At 45.5% G+C, this 19,767-nt stretch overlaps 1 protein-coding gene across 1 annotated transcript in view; it reads left to right on the top strand.

The window, feature by feature from the left end:
• Positions 1-19,767, top strand: part of LOC135510249 (1-phosphatidylinositol 4,5-bisphosphate phosphodiesterase beta-3-like) — a 137,507-nt gene that overhangs the window by 29,507 nt on the left and 88,233 nt on the right.

A 19,767-nucleotide genomic window follows, 5' to 3' on the forward strand; every position in this document is an offset into this window, starting at 1 on the left:
TCCCTCCCTCTCTCCCCTGTAGGGAGTGATTCCCTCCCTCTCTCCCCGGTAGGGAGTGATTCCCTCCCTCTCTCCCCGGTAGGGAGTGATTCCCTCCCTCTCTCCCCTTTAGGGAGTGATTTCAGTGCCAACAGAAATAGTTTTTGTATTAGGATATTGATTTGAATGTAACATTTTTGATTTTGTAATTCATACATTGAACTTGTATTTCATGATTTCAAACTGAATTGGATTAATATTACATTAATAAGTTAAAACATAAAATGTACATTTTAATTGAATATTCAAATGCAATGTTTTATACATGGTTTCAGTATGGTAGATATCACATTCATGGTTTTGTAAACTTGTAACACAGACAATCATTTACATTTTTATCAAAGTTTTATATATAACTTCTAATGCATTCAAATTCGGTTTTCCAATTCAGTTTTCAAAACCAGAGACAACATCCTGGCCAGCCAGGAAATGTAGAGGAGAACAGGAAATGTAGAGGAGAACAGGAAATGTAGAGGAGAACAGGAAATGTAGAGGAGAACAGGAAATGTAGAGGAGAACAGGAAATGTAGAGGAGAACAGGAAATGTAGAGGAGAACAGGAAATGTAGAGGAGAACAGGAAATGTAGAAGAGAACAGGAAATGTAGAGGAGAACAGAGAGTCAAACTCAGTCTATGGTAAACAGAAGCTTTTGTTTCTGAAGCCAATGTGGCATTTATTTTTCTTCCAATGAATTTGGCTCTAGTGTGTGTGAACCGTTTTGAACTTTAAATATGAGAACTGAATCGAAATGCATTAGAAGTTTTATATATAAAACTTTAATAAAAATGTAAACTCTTATTTTGAATGCATCTGAGGTCAATAGATGAAACGTTGATAAACTTAAAATGATAGTTTGTACACTAAGATACACAGACAATGAATGCAATATCTACCTTATTGAAACTGAATGTATAAATATTTAAATTAAATATTCAAAATAGATATTGTAATATAATGTAATATTCATTAAATAAAAGTTGAAATTATGAATTCAATGATTCAATTTTTCATTACAAATGCAAATATATTAAATTCATATCCAATATCGTAATACAAATGTAAAATTATGGAATTCAAATACAATTTCTGTTGGCATTGAAATCACTCCATCCTCCCTCTCTCCTCTCATGTCTGGCTGTCCAGGGTACTTAGTGTTGAGGTTATCTCCGGGGTACTTAATATTGGGCTTATCTACAGAGTAGGTAGCCTAGTGGTTAGAGCGTTGGACTTTTAACCCGAAAGGTTGCTGGGATCGAATCCCCGAGGTGACAAGGTAAAAATCTGTCGTTCAGCCCCTGAACGAGGCAGTTAACCCACTGTTCCCTAGGCCGTCATTGTAAATAGGAATTTGTTCTTTAACTGACTTGCCTAGTAAGTATAATAAATAATAAATAAAATATCCAGGGTACTTGGTGTTATCTCCCGGGGTACTTGGTGTTATCTCCCGGGGTACTTGGTGTTACCTCCCAGGTACTTGGTGTTACCTCCCGGGTACTTGGTGTTACCTCCCGGGTACTTGGTGTTACCTCCCGGGTACTTGGTGTTACCTCCCGGGGTACTTGGTGTTACCTCCCGGGTACTTGGTGTTACCTCCCGGGGTACTTGGTGTTATCTCCCGGGGTACTTGGTGTTATCTCCCGGGGTACTTGGTGTTATCTCCCGGGGTACTTGGTGTTATCTCCCGGGGTACTTGGTGTTATCTCCCGGGGTACTTGGTGTTATCTCCCGGGGTACTTGGTGTTATCTCCCGGGGTACTTGGTGTTATCTCCCGGGGTACTTGGCGTTATCTCCCGGGTACTTGGCGTTACCTCCCGGGTACTTGGCGTTATCTCCCGGGGTACTAGGCGTTATCTCCCGGGGTACTTGGCGTTATCTCCCGGGGTACTTGGCGTTACCTCCTGGGGTACTTGGCGTTACCTCCCGGGGTACTAGGCGTTATCTCCCGGGGTACTTGGCGTTATCTCCCGGGGTACTTGGCGTTATCTCCCGGGGTACTTGGCGTTATCTCCCGGGGTACTTGGCGTTATCTCCCGGGGTACTTGGCGTTATCTCCCGGGGTACTTGGTGTTAGGGTCTGTTTGTCTTGTGTTACTATAAACCCATTAGTTGAAGACTGGGGCTGCATCCCAAATGGCTCCCTATTCTGCCTATAGTCCTGAACCCTCTGAACATGTAGCTGTCCACACACACACATACACATACACATACACACACACACTCTCTCTCACACACACACTCTCTCTCACACACACTCTCTCTCACACACACACACTCTCTCTCTCTCACACACACACTCTCTCTCACACACACACTCACTCTCTCACACACTGATCTTTGCGTGGTCACTGTGTGGCATGTACACCCAAGGAGGAAGTGAGTGTGTTGGATGATAATGTGACGGTTGCCGCTCGCTCGCCATCTCGTTCTCTCTCGCTTTCCCTCTCTCTCTGTCTCTCTGTCTCTGTGTGTGTTCTTACTCACAGATACAGTTTTCTCTCCTTACTCACAAATACATATTCTCTCTCTGTGTTCTTACTCATATACACTGCTCAAAAAAATAAAGGGAACACTTAAACAACACAATGTAACTCCAAGTCAATCACACTTCTGTGAAATCAAACTGTCCACTTAGGAAGCAACACTGATTTCACATGCTGTTGTGCAAATGGAATAGACAACAGGTGGAAATTATAGGCATTTAGCAAGACACCCCCAATAAAGGAGTGGTTCTGCAGGTGGTGACCACAGACCACTTCTCAGTTCCTATGCTTTTTTTTGCAAATAAATACAAAATTCATTAAAAATCCTACAATGTTATTTTCTGATTTTTTTTTTCTCTCATTTTGTCTGTCATAGTTGAAGTGTACCTATGATGAAAATTACAGGCCTCATCTTTTTAAGTGGGAGAACTTGCACAATTGGTGGCTGACTAAATACTTTTTTGCCCCACTGTATATACAGTTTCTCTCTCTGTGTTCTTACTCATATACACACACACACACACACACACACACACACACACACACACACACACACACACACACACACACAGCGTTCTCTTCCTCCATACAGTGAAACTGTTGCATCAAGCAGATCAGGGAAATGGCACAGTGTCCAACCCATTGAATGCTTCCCCAAACTTTTGTCTGTGAACTGCTGTCTGAACGCCGTAGCGAAATGAAACTGCATGCTTCTCTTTATCTAGTGCGTGTGTGTGTGTCGTCCCCCCCCTGTTAAACAAGTGTAATTCCTGCCCTTAACCAGTTAGATTGGAAGGAACGCATGGAGAAAGAAGAGGGGAACGACGGAGGGAGGGAGGGAGGAAGTGACTGACTGACTGAAAGAGAGGGGTCAACAAAGCAGTACTGTGTTGGCTTGGTACAGCATGACACTGAACCACATTGAGAGGGAGAGAAAGAGAGGGATTTTGAAATGAAAAGAGAAGAGGGCTCGGTCACATTAGCTCTGTCGCCATCTCTCTTCTTTCCCTCTTTCTGCCCCGTCTTCATTTCTTCCTTTCTCAGAGCTTATAGACATCTAATTCTCTCTCTCCACCCCCCTTCCTCCCTCCCTCCCTCCAGATCTGAGAATGTCACTGAGAGGGAGAGAGAGACCAAGATTGAGAGCGAGGGAAAACTGAGATTTGTAGTGTAAATGAAAGAGGGAGGAAAACAGGGGGGGAGAACCACTCTCTCTCTCCCTCCCCTCCATCACCCAGTCAGTGGCTGGCAACTATCCAGATATCAGTTGTAGACTCAGATCTAGGATCAGTTTAGTATCTAACTTCATCCATGCGTTACTGTAGCAGGAAAGCATCAAAACTGTCCCTAGATCAGCCTTGTCTAAAACACTGTTAATATATTACTTTGAACAGAGAATAGGATGCCATTTAGGACAACCAGGTGTGTGTGTGTGTGTGTGTGTGTGTGTGTGTGTGTGTGTGTGTGTTAAAGGGTAAATTGTCTGCATCTAGCGCTGGAGAGGTGGACAGCAGTAACTTACCCTATCAGTTTCCCTAGTCATGTGATGTGACATTTAGTAGCTCCACTGATTGGACTATATTTATCTCTGACGGAGAGACCTGGTTACCAGAGGAACACACACACACACCCCGGTGTGAGAGGAAAGGTGTGGTCCCTTCACTGTTTTCATTACTCCTGATCTTTGTTTTATTAGAAGGGGGAAGGAATGAGGGCGGAGAAGGGAGGAGAGAACAGACTTTTTGTAAAAATAAAAAAAAGTCTGTGATTTGAAATGGAACAGACCCAGGTAACAGGAGGACGTGCTCGACCTTAAAAACACAGTGTTTATTATCACGTTGGTGGGTTGGGACTCGTCTGTTAGAGAGAATCACGTTGGTGGGTTGGGACTCGTCTGTTAGAGAGAATCACGTTGGTGGGTTGGGACTCGTCTGTTAGAGAGAATCACGTTGGTGGGTTGGGACTCGTCTGTTAGAGAGAATCACGTTGGTGGGGTAGGACTCGTCTGTTAGAGAGAATCACGTTGGTGGGTTGGGACTCGTCTGTTAGAGAGAATCACGTTGGTGGGGTGGGACTCGTCTGTTAGAGAGAATCACGTTGGTGGGTTGGGACTCGTCTGTTAGAGAGAATCACGTTGGTGGGTTGGGACTCGTCTGTTAGAGAGAATCACGTTGGTGGGTTGGGACTCGTCTGTTAGAGAGAATCACGTTGGTGGGGTAGGACTCGTCTGTTAGAGAGAATCACGTTGGTGGGATGGGACTCTTCTGTTAGAGAGAATCACGTTGGTGGGGTGGGACTCTTCTGTTAGAGAGAATCACGTTGGTGGGGTGGGACTCGTCTGTTAGAGAGAATCACGTTGGTGGGGTGGGACTCTTCTGTTAGAGAGAATCACGTTGGTGGGGTGGGACTCTTCTGTTAGAGAGAATCACGTTGGTGGGGTGGGACTCTTCTGTTAGAGAGAATCACGTTGGTGGGGTGGGACTCTTCTGTTAGAGAGAATCACGTTGGTGGGGTGGGACTCGTCTGTTAGAGAGAATCACGTTGGTGGGGTGGGACTCTTCTGTTAGAGAGAATCACGTTGGTGGGGTGGGACTCTTCTGTTAGAGAGAATCACGTTGGTGGGGTGGGACTCTTCTGTTAGAGAGAATCACGTTGGTGGGTTGGGACTCGTCTGTTAGAGAGAATCACGTTGGTGGGGTAGGTAGGACTCGTCTGTTAGAGAGAATCACGTTGGTGGGGTAGGTAGGACTCGTCTGTTAGAGAGAATCACGTTGGTGGGGTAGGACTCGTCTGTTAGAGAGAATCACGTTGGTGGGGTAGGACTCGTCTGTTAGAGAGAATCACGTTGGTGGGGTAGGACTCTTCTGTTAGAGAGAATCACGTTGGTGGGGTAGGACTCGTCTGTTAGAGAGAATCACGTTGGTGGGGTAGGACTCTTCTGTTAGAGAGAATCACGTTGGTGGGGTAGGTAGGACTCGTCTGTTAGAGAGAATCACGTTGGTGGGGTAGGACTCTTCTGTTAGAGAGAATCATGTTGGTGGGGTAGGTAGGACTCGTCTGTTAGAGAGAATCATGTTGGTGGGGTAGGTAGGACTCGTCTGTTAGAGAGAATCATGTTGGTGGGGTAGGTAGGACTCGTCTGTTAGAGAGAATCATGTTGGTGGGGTAGGTAGGACTCGTCTGTTAGAGAGAATCATGTTGGTGGGGTAGGTAGGACTCGTCTGTTAGAGAGAATCATGTTGGTGGGGTAGGTAGGACTCGTCTGTTAGAGAGAATCACGTTGGTGGGGTAGGTAGGACTCGTCTGTTAGAGAGAATCACGTTGGTGGGGTAGGACTCTTCTGTTAGAGAGAATCACGTTGGTGGGGTAGGACTCGTCTGTTAGAGAGAATCACGTTGGTGGGGTAAGACACTAGTCTTGTTGACACCAGCCTCCTTGACTTGAGATTCTGAAATGTCTTCTTTGATGTGTCGGCATGAGGCGACCATAAGGAAGGGGCCCATAGTCTTCAAGGCAGTACCCTACTTCGGTTGAGTATCCATGTTTCAAATTGAACGAATCATGATATATTGTTTTGCATAGAACTGTCCCAGCCCTTCCGGTTCCAGACAGACTTTCAGGGATACTCAAGCACACACAGTAGCTAGCCAGCGAGCTAGCTAGCTCAAACCTTTGGAGTTCGCACATCGTTTGCCACTAACGTCATGAATAGGGCGCATAACTCATCACACACACTTTGAAAACGTTATAACAACCCATCTACACTAAAAGAAGTGACATTAGACAAACTGTTAAACGTCACAATCTTGTGACTTGCAAGTAGCAACTAATGTTAGCTTGCTAGCATAGCTAACGTTGGGCTAGCATTGTTTAGCTCATAGAAAGCCAGCCAGCGAATAACTTGAGCTTGCTTGTTATAAACTTGAAGTTGGCTAGCTAATCAAATGCATGTTTTAGTTAAACATTTCCTTACCCTACTGAAGTTATTCATTTGCCTTCTTGCATGTCCTCTGTTTACATATTAGGGCAATGATGTGAATCACCCATGCATTCTAGCCAGCTTCTACAGCACTACCCATGCATTCTAGCTAGCTTCTACTGCACTACCCATGCATTCTAGCTAGCCAGCTTCTACTGCACTACCCATGCATTCTAGCCAGCTTCTACTGCACTACCCATGCATTCTAGCCAGCTTCTACTGCACTACCCATGCATTCTAGCCAGCTTCTACTGCACTACCCATGCATTCTAGCCAGCTTCTACTGCACTACCCATGCATTCTAGCCAGCTTCTACAGCACTACCCATGCATTCTAACCAGCTTCTATAGCACTACCCATGCATTCTAGCCAGCTTCTACAGCACTACCCATGCATTCTAACCAGCTTCTACAGCACTACCCATGCATTCTAACCAGCTTCTACAGCACTACCCATGCATTCTAACCAGCTTCTACTGCACTACCCATGCATTCTAACCAGCTTCTACTGCACTACCCATGCATTCTAACCAGCTTCTACTGCACTACCCATGCATTCTAACCAGCTTCTACTGCACTACCCATGCATTCTAACCAGCTTCTACACCACTACCCATGCATTCTAACCAGCTTCTACTGCACTACCCATGCATTCTAACCAGCTTCTACTGCACTACCCATGCATTCTAGCCAGCTTCTACTGCACTACCCATGCATTCTAACCAGCTTCTACAGCACTACCCATGCATTCTAACCAGATTCTACTGCACTACCCATGCATTCTAGCCAGCTTCTACTGCACTCCCCATGCATTCTAGCCAGCTTCTACAGCACTACCCATGCATTCTAACCAGCTTCTACAGCACTACCCATGCATTCTAGCCAGCTTCTACTGTACTACCCATGCATTCTAGCCAGCTTCTACTGTACTACCCATGCATTCTAGCCAGCTTCTACTGTACTACCCATGCATTCTAGCTAGCCAGCTTCTACTGCACTACCCATGCATTCTAACCAGCTTCTACTGCACTACCCATGCATTCTAGCCAGCTTCTACTGCACTACCCATGCATTCTAGCCAGCTTCTACAGCACTACCCATGCATTCTAACCAGCTTCTACTGCACTACCCATGCATTCTAGCCAGCTTCTACTGCACTACCCATGCATTCTAGCCAGCTTCTACTGCACTACCCTTGTTCACTTTTGGCAAGTTTTTCTCCCTGCCCCCTACCTTTGGCAATACACAAAGTACCCTAAACGTACCCGAAGTACCCTAAACATTAACAGATCGAAGCCCAAAGAGATCAGACTACAGCAAGTATGACCAACCAAACCATGTCAACGTGTCTGTCTAATGTATTATTGTGATTCTGGATTCGTGTCTGTCTAATGTATTATTGTGATTCTGGATTCGTGTCTGTCTAATGTATTATTGTGATTCTGGATTCGTGTCTGTCTAATGTATTATTGTGATTCTGGATTCGTGTCTGTCTAATGCAACATTTTTAAATCTACAGATTTAATACACACAGAGCCGTGTGCAACCTCACCTTTTATTTGACAGGATGAAATAATACACGAGGCAAACGTGGAAAGACTGAAGAGTGAAGGCTTAGACTCTGTGAAGGCGTAGACTCTGTGAAGGCGTAGACTCTGTGAAGGCTTAGACTCTGTGAAGGCTTAGACTCTGTGAAGGTTCGTAAGACTCTGTGAAGGTTCGTAAGACTCTGTGAAGGTTCGTAAGACTCTGTGAAGGTTCGTAAGACTCTGTGAAGGCGTCTTTCATCCCCCTCTGTTGTTCAGCCTCAGAAATGTATTATTGTGATTCTGGATAGCTGAACACCTACCTGTAAGTAGTGAAGGACATTTAGATGTCTATGGGACCGTTTTCCAACCATAACATTGTAAAACACTTACAGTAGGCTGAGGTTTTCCAACTTGAGACCCTAGGGAGGATGAATGACCTATCGAACTACAGCAACCTTGTACTTGTTCATACATATTTGTATTACCTGTTTTGTTTTGTTTTTTACTTTATTTAACTAGGCAAGTCTTGTTCATGTGAATTTAAGACTAAAATGGAGGGGCCTGGTTCTCTGAGCTTTTCCGTTGTCAACCACAACACCCTCTCGCAGGTACTGAATTCTTCATCGTCTCTGCGTCTTAAAGCAAGGGAAGTGGAGAGAAAAAAAGAGAGAGAGGGGGCGTTAAAATGTACAGGCCGCGCTGGGGGTCATCGCCTCGGACACCAACATGGGCTTCTGATGCTAGTTAGCCTCCACTGGATCAGCATGCGATATTTGACTAGAATGGCGTTGTAAACAACAGCCAACATTCTGGGACATCGACATGTCTTATATGGTCAGAAAGCTTACATGTTTGTTCATCTAACTGCAGTGTCTGATTTACAGTAGCTATTACAGCGGGACAAAATATCATGCTATTGTTTGGGGATAGCGCACCACAACAAAACACTTTTTAATCAAGGCGATTTGGTTTAATACATTCACCTCCAAGCTTACTCAGTGTTTCTACGTCTGCATTGCTTGCTGTTTTAGGGTTTATACGGCTGGGTTTCCGTAAAAGCACTTTGTGACATCCGCTGATTGTAAAACAGGGCGTTTTTTAAATACATTTCATTGATTTGCAGAAACTCTTATTTTGAACCTACAGAAAGATGCTGTGGTTAATAATGATCATTGTGATTTATAAAGTTATAAAAAGCTATAGATTCTATAAAAGCTATAGATTCTATAAAAGCTATAGATTCTATAAAAGCTATAGATTCTATAAAAGCTATAGATTCTATAAAAGCTATAGATTCTATAAAAGCTATAGATTCTAAATTCCCACCCTCATTCACAATATTACTAACAGTATAAAGATATTGAAGCACATTTTTGTTTTTTTACTATATACTAGTGATTCTCGCATCAGAAAATGTCCTGTGTGGGTTGCCGTAGTTGAAGTACTTCCTGTTAGTGCCTTTTTCACCCGGTCATTTCTGATGCGGTTCTACCATTTTATCGAGGATGCTCAATGTCTTATCGGTCTATCATGCAAACATACACTTCTTACTGATTTACGTTTGTACAAATACAAGTCTTTCAATCATTCACTGGTTTAGTTACAAGGGAGGCGTCAACCAGGCCAGTAGGACTCTTCTATTGAAGAGAATAAGAATGTTTCAGCCAAAGGACCCAAACCCTAATTCCACAGGAACTTCAGAAGTCGATCTCTCTCTCTCTCGGCTCTCTCTCTCTCTCTCGGCTCTCTCTCTCTCTCTCGGCTCTCTCTCTCTCGGCTCTCTCTCGGCTCTCTCTCTCTCTCGGCTCTCTCTCTCTCGGCTCTCTCTCTCTCTCGGCTCTCTCTCTCTCTCGGCTCTCTCTCTCTCTCTCTCGGCTCTCTCTCTCTCGGCTCTCTCTCTCTCGGCTCTCTCTCTCTCTGGCTCTCTCGGCTCTCTCTCTCTCTCTCGGCTCTCTCTCTCTCTCTCGGCTCTTCTCTCTCGGCTCTCTCTCTCTCTCTCTCTCTCTCGGCTCTCTCTCTCTCTCGGCTCTCTCTCTCTCTCTCTCTCTCTCTCTCTCTCTCTCGGCTCTCTCTCTCTCGGCTCTCTCTCTCTCTCGGCTCTCTCTCTCGGCTCTCTCTCTCTCTCTCTCTCTCTCTCTCTCTCGGCTCTCTCTCTCTCCTCGCTCTCTCTCTCTCGGCTCTCTCTCTCTCTCTCGGCTCTCTCTCTCTCTCGGCTCTCTCTCTCTCGGCTCTCTCTCTCTCTCTCTCTCTCTCTCTCTCTCTCTCTCTCTCTCTCTCGGCTCTCTCTCTCTCTCTCTCTCTCTCTCTCGCTCTCTCTCTCTCTCTCTCGGCTCTCTCTCTCTCTCTCTCTCTCTCTCTCGGCTCTCTCTCTCTCTCTCGCTCTCTCTCTCTCTCGGCTCTCTCTCTCTCTCGGCTCGCTCGCTCTCTCTCTCTCTCTCTCGGCTCGCTCTCTCTCTCTCTCTCGCTCGCTCTCTCTCTCTCTCGGCTCGCTCTCTCTCTCTCTCGGCTCGCTCTCTCTCTCTCTCTCTCGGCTCGCTCTCTCTCTCTCTCTCGGCTCTCTCTCTCTCTCTCTCTCGCTCTCTCTCTCTCTCTCTCGGCTCGCTCTCTCTCTCTCTCTCGGCTCGCTCTCTCTCTCTCTCTCGGCTCGCTCTCTCTCTCTCTCTCTCGCTCGCTCTCTCTCTCTCTCTCGGCTCTCTCTCTCTCGGCTCTCTCTCTCTCTCGGCTCTCTCTCTCTCTCTCGGCTCTCTCTCTCTCTCTCGGCTCTCTCTCTCGGCTCTCTCTCTCTCTCTCGGCTCTCTCTCTCTCTCTCGGCTCTCTCTCGGCTCTCTCGGCTCTCTCTCTCTCTCGGCTCTCGGCTCTCTCTCTCTCGGCTCTCTCGGCTCTCTCTCTCTCTCGGCTCTCTCGTCTCTCTCTCTCTCTCGGCTCTCTCTCTCTCGGCTCTCTCTCTCGGCTCTCTCTCTCGGCTCTCTCTCAATTCAATTCAATTCAAGGGGCTTTATTGGCATGGGTAACATGTGTTAACATTGCCAAAGCAAGTAAGGTAGATAATATATAAAGTGAAATAAACAATAAAAATTAACAGTAGACATCACACATACAGAAGTTTAAAAACAATAAAGACATTACAAATGTCATATTATATATACATACAGTGTTTTTACAATGTACAAATGGTAAAGGACACAAGATAAAATAAACAAGCATAGATATGGGTTGTATTCACAATGGTGCGTGTTCTTCACTGGTTGCCCTTTTCTCGTGGCAACAGGTCACAAATCTTGCTGCTCTGATGGCACACTGTGGAATTTCACCCAGTAGATATGGGAGTTTTTCAAAATTGGATTTGTTTTCGAATTCTTTGTGGATCTGTGTAATCTGAGGGAAATATGTCTCTCTAATATGGTCATACATTGGGCAGGAGGTTAGGAAGTGCAGCTCAGTTTCCACCTCATTTTGTGGGCAGTGAGCACATAGCCTGTCTTCTCTTGAGAGCCATGTCTGCCTACGGCGGCCTTTCTCAATAGCAAGGCTATGCTCGCTGAGTCTGTACATAGTCAAAGCTTTCCTTAATTTTGGGTCAGTCACAGTGGTCAGGTATTCTGCCGCTGTGTACTCTCTGTGTAGGGCCAAATAGCATTCTAGTTTGCTCTGTTTTTTTGTTAATTCTTTCCAATGTGTCAAGTAATTATCTTTTTGTTTTCTCATGATTTGATTGGGTCTAATCGTGCTGCTGTCATGGGGCTCTGTAGGGTGTGTTTGTGAACAGATCCCCAGGACCAGCTTGCTTAGGGGACTCTTCTCCAGGTTCATCTCTCTGTAGGTGATGGCTTTGTTGTGGAAGGTTTGGGAATCGCTTCCTTTTAGGTGGTTATAGAATTTAACAGCTCTTTTCTGGATTTGGATCATTAGTGGGTATCGGCCTAATTCTGCTCTGCATGCATTATTTGGTGTTCTACGTTGTACATGGAGGATATTTTTGCAGAATTCTGCGTGCAGTCTCAATTTGGTGTTTGTCCCATCTCTCTCGCTCTCTCTCGGCTCTCTCTCTCTCTCTCTCTCTCTCTCTCTCTCTCTCTCGGCTCGCTCTCTCTCGGCTCGCTCTCTCTCGGCTCTCTCTCTCTCTCTCGGCTCGCGCTCTCTCTCTCTCGGCTCGCGCTCTCTCTCTCTCGGCTCGCGCTCTCTCTCTCTCGGCTCGCGCTCTCTCTCTCTCTCGGCTCGCGCTCTCTCTCTCGGCTCGCGCTCTCTCTCTCTCTCGGCTCGCGCTCTCTCTCTCTCTCGCGCTCGGCTCGCGCTCTCTCTCTCTCTCTCGGCTCGCGCTCTCTCTCTCGCTCTCTCTCGCGCTCTCTCTCCCGCGCTCTCTCTCTCTCGCGCTCTCTCTCGCTCTCTCTCTCTCGCGCTCTCTCTCTCTCTCTCTCTCTCTCTCTCTCTCTCTCTCTCTCTCTCTCTCTCTCTCTCTCTCTCTCTCGCGCTCTCTCTCGGCTCGCGCTCTCTCTCTCTCTCTCTCTCGGCTCGCGCTCTCTCTCTCTCTCTCTCTCGGCTCGCGCTCTCTCTCTCTCTGTTCTCTCTCTCTCTCTCGGTTCTCTCTCTCTCGGTTCTCTCTCTCGGTTCTCTCTCTCTCGGTTCTCTCTCTCTCTGCCTGTCTTTACGCCTCCTTACTCTTAATTCTAGTAGCTGTAAAGACAAAAAATGCTTACTATTAGACAGTGACACACACGCGCGCGCACACACACGCACACACACACCCTCCGTTACTCAGCTGGAGGATGTTTCACAAGTCCGGATGTGTCAGCTCCACTGTATTTGTGTTGATCCGAGGGCCTTGGTCTTCACCTGGCCGTTTAGAGCTGTGATTAGTTGTCTCTCTAATACACAGATACTACACTACTACGCTACAACACAGACACTACACTGCACTACAACACAGACACTACACTACACTACAGCACACACTACACTACACTACAACACAGACACTACACTACACTACAGACACTCCACTACAACAGACACTACACTACTACACTACACTACAACACAGACACTACACTACATTACAGACACTACACTACTACACTACACTACAACACAGACACTACACTACATTACAGACACTACACTACTACACTACACTACAGACACTACACTACACTACAGACACTACACTACACTACAGACACTCCACTACACTACAACACAGACACTACACTACATTACAGACACTACACTACTACACTACAACACAGACACTACACTACATTACAGACACTACACTACTACACTACACTACAACACAGACACTACACTACATTACAGACACTACACTACTACACTACAACACAGACACTACACTACAACACAGACACTACACTACAACACAGACACTACACTACAATACTACACAGACAGTACTCTACACTATAACACAGACACTACACTACTACACTACACTAATACACAGACACTACACTACACTACACTACTACACAGACACTACACTACTACACTACTATACTACACTACTACACAGACACTACACTAAACTACTACACTACACAGACAGTACTCTACACTACCACACAGACACTACACTACCACACAGACACTACACTACACTACTACACAGACACTACACTACTACACTACACTACTACACAGACACTACACTACACTACACTACTACACAGACACTACACTACACTACACTACTACACAGACACTACACTACTACACAGACATTACACTACTACACTACACTACCACACAGACACTACACTACACTACTACACAGACACTACACTACTACACAGACACTACACTACACTACTACACACACTACACTACACTACTACACAGACACTACACTACTACACTACACTACTACACTACACTACTACACTACAATACTACACAGACAGTACACTACACTACTACACAGACACTACACTACACTACACTACTACACTACAATACTACACAGACAGTACTCTACACTATAACACAGACACTACACTACTACACAGACACTACTACACTGACACTACACTACACTACTACACTACACTACTACAAAGACACTACACTACTACACTACTACACAGACACTACACTACTACACTACATTACTACACAGACACTACACTACACTACTACACTACACTACTACACAGACACTACACTACACTACTACACAGACACTACTACACTACACTACTACAAAGACACTACACTACTACACTACTACACAGACACTACACTACACTACTACACTACACTACTACACAGACACACTACTACACTACTACACAGACACTACACTACCACACAGACACTACACTACACTACTACACAGACACTACACTACTACACTACACTACTACACAGACACTACTACACAGACACTACACTACACTGCTACACAGACACTACACTACTACACTACACTACTACGCTACACTACTACACGACACTACTACACAGACACACTACTACACTACACTACTACACAGACACTACACTACCACACAGACACTACACTACACTACTACACAGACACTACACTACTACACGACACTACTACACAGACACACTACTACACTACACTACTACACAGACACTACACTACCACACAGACACTACACTACACTACTACACAGACACTACACTACTACACTACACTACTACACAGACACTACTACACAGACACTACACTACACTACTACACTACACTACTACACAGACACTACTACACAGACACTACACTACACTACTACACAGACACTACACTACACTACACAGACACGACACTACTACACTACACTACACTACACTACTACACAGACACTACACTACTACACTACATTACTACACAGACACTACACTACACTACTACACTACACTACTACACAGACACTACACTACACTACTACACAGACACTACTACACTACACTACTACAAAGACACTACACTACTACACTACTACACAGACACTACACTACTACACTACACTACTACACTACACTACTACACAGACACACTACTACACTACTACACAGACACTACACTACCACACATACACTACACTACACTACTACACAGACACTACACTACTACACTACACTACTACACAGACACTACTACACAGACACTACACTACACTGCTACACAGACACTACACTACTACACTACACTACTACGCTACACTACTACACGACACTACTACACAGACACACTACTACACTACACTACTACACAGACACTACACTACCACACAGACACTACACTACACTACTACACAGACACTACACTACTACACGACACTACTACACAGACACACTACTACACTACACTACTACACAGACACTACACTACCACACAGACACTACACTACACTACTACACAGACACTACACTACTACACTACACTACTACACAGACACTACTACACAGACACTACACTACACTACTACACAGACACTACTACACAGACACTACTACACAGACACTACACTACACTACTACACAGACACTACACTACACTACACTACACAGACACGACACTACTACACTACACTACACTACACTACTACACAGACACTACACTACTACACTACACTACTACACAGACAGTACTCTACACTACAACACAGACACTACACTACTACACAGACACTACACTACACTACTACACAGACACTACACTACACTACTACACTACACTACTACACAGACACTACACTACAATACTACACAGACACTACTACACAGACACTACACTACTACACAGACACTACACTACACTACTACACAGACACTACACTACACAGACACGACACTACTACACTACACTACTGCACTACACTACACTACTACACAGACAATACACTACTACACTACACTACTACACAGACAGTACTCTACACTACCACACAGACACTACACTACCACACAGACACTACACTACACTACCACACAGACACTACAATACTACACTACACTACTACACAGACACTACACTACACTACTACACAGACACTACACTACTACACTACACTACTACACAGACAGTACTCTACACTACAACACAGACACTACACTACTACACAGACACTACACTACACTACTACACAGACACTACACTACACTACTACACTACACTACTACACAGACACTACACTACAATACTACACAGACACTACTACACAGACACTACACTACTACACAGACACTACACTACACTACTACACAGACACTACACTACACAGACACGACACTACTACACTACACTACTGCACTACACTACACTACTACACAGACAATACACTACTACACTACACTACTACACAGACAGTACTCTACACTACCACACAGACACTACACTACCACACAGACACTACACTACACTACCACACAGACACTACAATACTACACTACACTACTACACAGACACTACACTACCACACAGACACTACACTACACTACCACACAGACACTACAATACTACACTACACTACCACACAGACACTGCAATACTACACTACTACACAGACACTACACTACTACACTACAGACACTACACTACACTACTACACTACACAGACACTACACTACTACACAGACACTACACTACTACACTACACAGACACTACACTACTATGCAGACACTACACTACTACACTACACAGACACTACACTACTACACTACACTACTACACAGACACTACACTACACTACTACACTACTACACTACACTACTACACAGACACTACATTATACTACTACACGACACTACACTACTACACGACACTACTACACAGACACACTACTACACTACACTACAACACATACACACACACTACGCTACACACTACACTACAACACAGACACACTACACTATAGACACACTACACTATAGACACACTACACTATAGACACACTACACTACACTACAGACACTACACTACACTACACTACAACACAGACACACACACTACACTATAAACACACTACACTACAACACAGACACACTACACTATAGACACACTACACTATAGACACACTACACTATAGACACACTACACTATAGACACACTACACTATAGACACACTACACTATAGACACACTACACTATAGACACACTACACTATAGACACACTATAGACACACTACACTATAGACACACTACACTATAGACACACTACACTATAGACACACTATAGACACACTACACTATAGACACACTACATTATAGACACACTACACTACAGACACACGACCCTACAGTCACACTACACTACAGACACTACACTACAGACACTACACTACAATACAGACACTACACTACAATACAGATAGACACACTACACTATAGATAGACACACTACACTATAGATAGACACACTACACTATAGATAGACACACTACACTATAGATAGACACTACACTATAGATAGACACACTACACTACAGACACACTACACTACAGACACTACACTACACTACAGACACTACACTACACTACAGACACTACACTACACTACAGACACTACACTACAATACAGACACTACACTACAATACAGATAGACACACTACACTACAATACAGATAGACACACTACACTATAGATAGACACACTACACTATAGATAGACACACTACACTACAGACACTACACTACAATACAGACACACTACACATGTGGGACAGACTCTTGGTGATTGGCTAGCTAGCAAGCCTGATTGCTGTGGTCTAGAGGGAGTCGTCATGGCGATGTTGTAATGAAACCAAGGCCTCTGGGAGAGTATATCAATGACCCAAAAGCATTCCCTCCAGGAAGTAACATTCCCCACGGGCCAATCAGGGACGAGCGCCTAGACCATTGATCTGCTAGTCTTGACCTATAACCTTTAATGACGGAGAAGAGAGGAGGGAATGGGAGAGTGGAGGGAGGGAGGGAGAGAGGGAGAGGAGGAAGGAGAGATAGGGAGAGAATGTTGAGGGATGTGATTTGACAAACTTTTTAATAACCCTTAAGATGACAGAGGGGGAAATGGAGAGAAATGGTGGGGATTGTCAGATCAAAAGACAATGACGAAAAGGAGAGGGAGAGATCCTGTCCTTCAGCTTAACAGCGCAAATATTTACAGTGTGGCCTCGCTCTGTTTATGGTCCCCTGTACAAGCACTTTGCCCTCCCTCCCTCTCTCGCTCCCTCCCTCTCTCCTTCCTTCTCTCCCTCCATTCCTCTGTCGCTCCCTCCCTCTCTCCTTCCTTCTCTCCCTCCATTCCTCTGTCGCTCCCTCCCTCCCTCTGTCGCTCCCTCCCTCCCTCTCTCCTTCCTTCTCTCCCTCCATTCCTCTGTCGCTCCCTCCCTCCCTCTCTCCTTCTTTCTCTCCCTCCATTCCTCTCTCGCTCCCTCCCTCTCTCCTTCCTTCTCTCCCTCCCTCCCTCTCTCCTTCCTTCTCTCCCTCCATTCCTCTCTCGCTCCCTCCCTCCCTCTCTCCTTCCTTCTCTCCCTCCATTCCTCTCTCCTTCCTCCTCTCCCTCTCTCCTTCCTCCTCTCCCTCTTTCCTTCTCTCCCTCCATCTCATCCTTCTCTCCCTCCCCCTCTTCTGAGAGAGAGGGAGCAGAAAAATGAAAGAAAGCTTTTAAGCTCTGGAGTAAAAAGCAATAAAAGCTTCTGCTCTGTTTTCACTTTTCTTGTTCTGTCACTTTTTTTCCTCTGTCCTGTTTGGTTCCACTCTCCCTGTCCGTCTCTCTCTGTCTGTCTAGTATCCATTTCTTTTGAATTGAAATCCATTAACACCTGTTTCCATTTCAAAGATTAACAGAACATGAAGTATGTGAAACGACTATCTATGTCTCTCTCTCCCCTCTCTACGCCTCTCTCACTCCATGTCTCTCTCTCCCCTCTCTACGTCTCTCTCACTCCATGTCTCGCTCTACCATCTCTACGTCTCTCTCACTCCATGTCTCTCTCTCCCCTCTCTACGTCTCTCTCACTCCATGTCTCGCTCTCCCATCTCTACGTCTCTCTCACTCCATGTCTCGCTCTCCCCTCTCTACGTCTCTCTCACTCCATGTCTCTCTCTCCCCTCTCTACGTCTCTCTCACTCCATGTCTCTCTCTCCCCTCTCTACGTCTCTCTCACTCCATGTCTTGCTCTCCCCTCTCTACGTCTCTCTCACTCCATGTCTCTCTCTCCCCTCTCTACGTCTCTCTCACTCCATGTCTCGCTCTCCCCTCTCTACGTCTCTCTCACTCCATGTCTCGCTCTCCCCTCTCTACGTCTCTCTCACTCCATGTCTCGCTCTCCCCTCTCTACGTCTCTCTCACTCCATGTCTCGCTCTCCCCTCTCTACGTCTCTCTCACTCCATGTCTCGCTCTCCCCTCTCTACGTCTCTCTCCCTCCATCTCTACGTCTCTCTCTCCTCTCTCCCCTCTCTACATCTCTCTGTCCCCTCTCTACGTCTCTCTACGTCTCTCCTTCTCTCCCTCCATGTCTCTCTGTCCCCTCTCTATGTATCTCTCTCCCCTCTCCCTCTCTCTCACTCCATGTCTCTCTCTCCCCTCTCTACGTCTCTCTGTCCCCTCTCTACGTCTCTCTACGTCTCTCTCCTTCTCTCCCTCCATGTCTCTCTCTCCCCTCTCTGTCTCTCTCTCCCCTCTCTACGTCTCTCTACGTCTCTCTCCTTCTCTCCCTCCATGTCTCTCTCTCTCACTCCACATCTCTCTCTCTCTTT

The sequence above is a fragment of the Oncorhynchus masou genome, chromosome 23 (genome assembly GCF_036934945.1).
Source record: "Oncorhynchus masou masou isolate Uvic2021 chromosome 23, UVic_Omas_1.1, whole genome shotgun sequence".
Taxonomy (NCBI): Eukaryota; Metazoa; Chordata; class Actinopteri; order Salmoniformes; family Salmonidae; genus Oncorhynchus; species Oncorhynchus masou.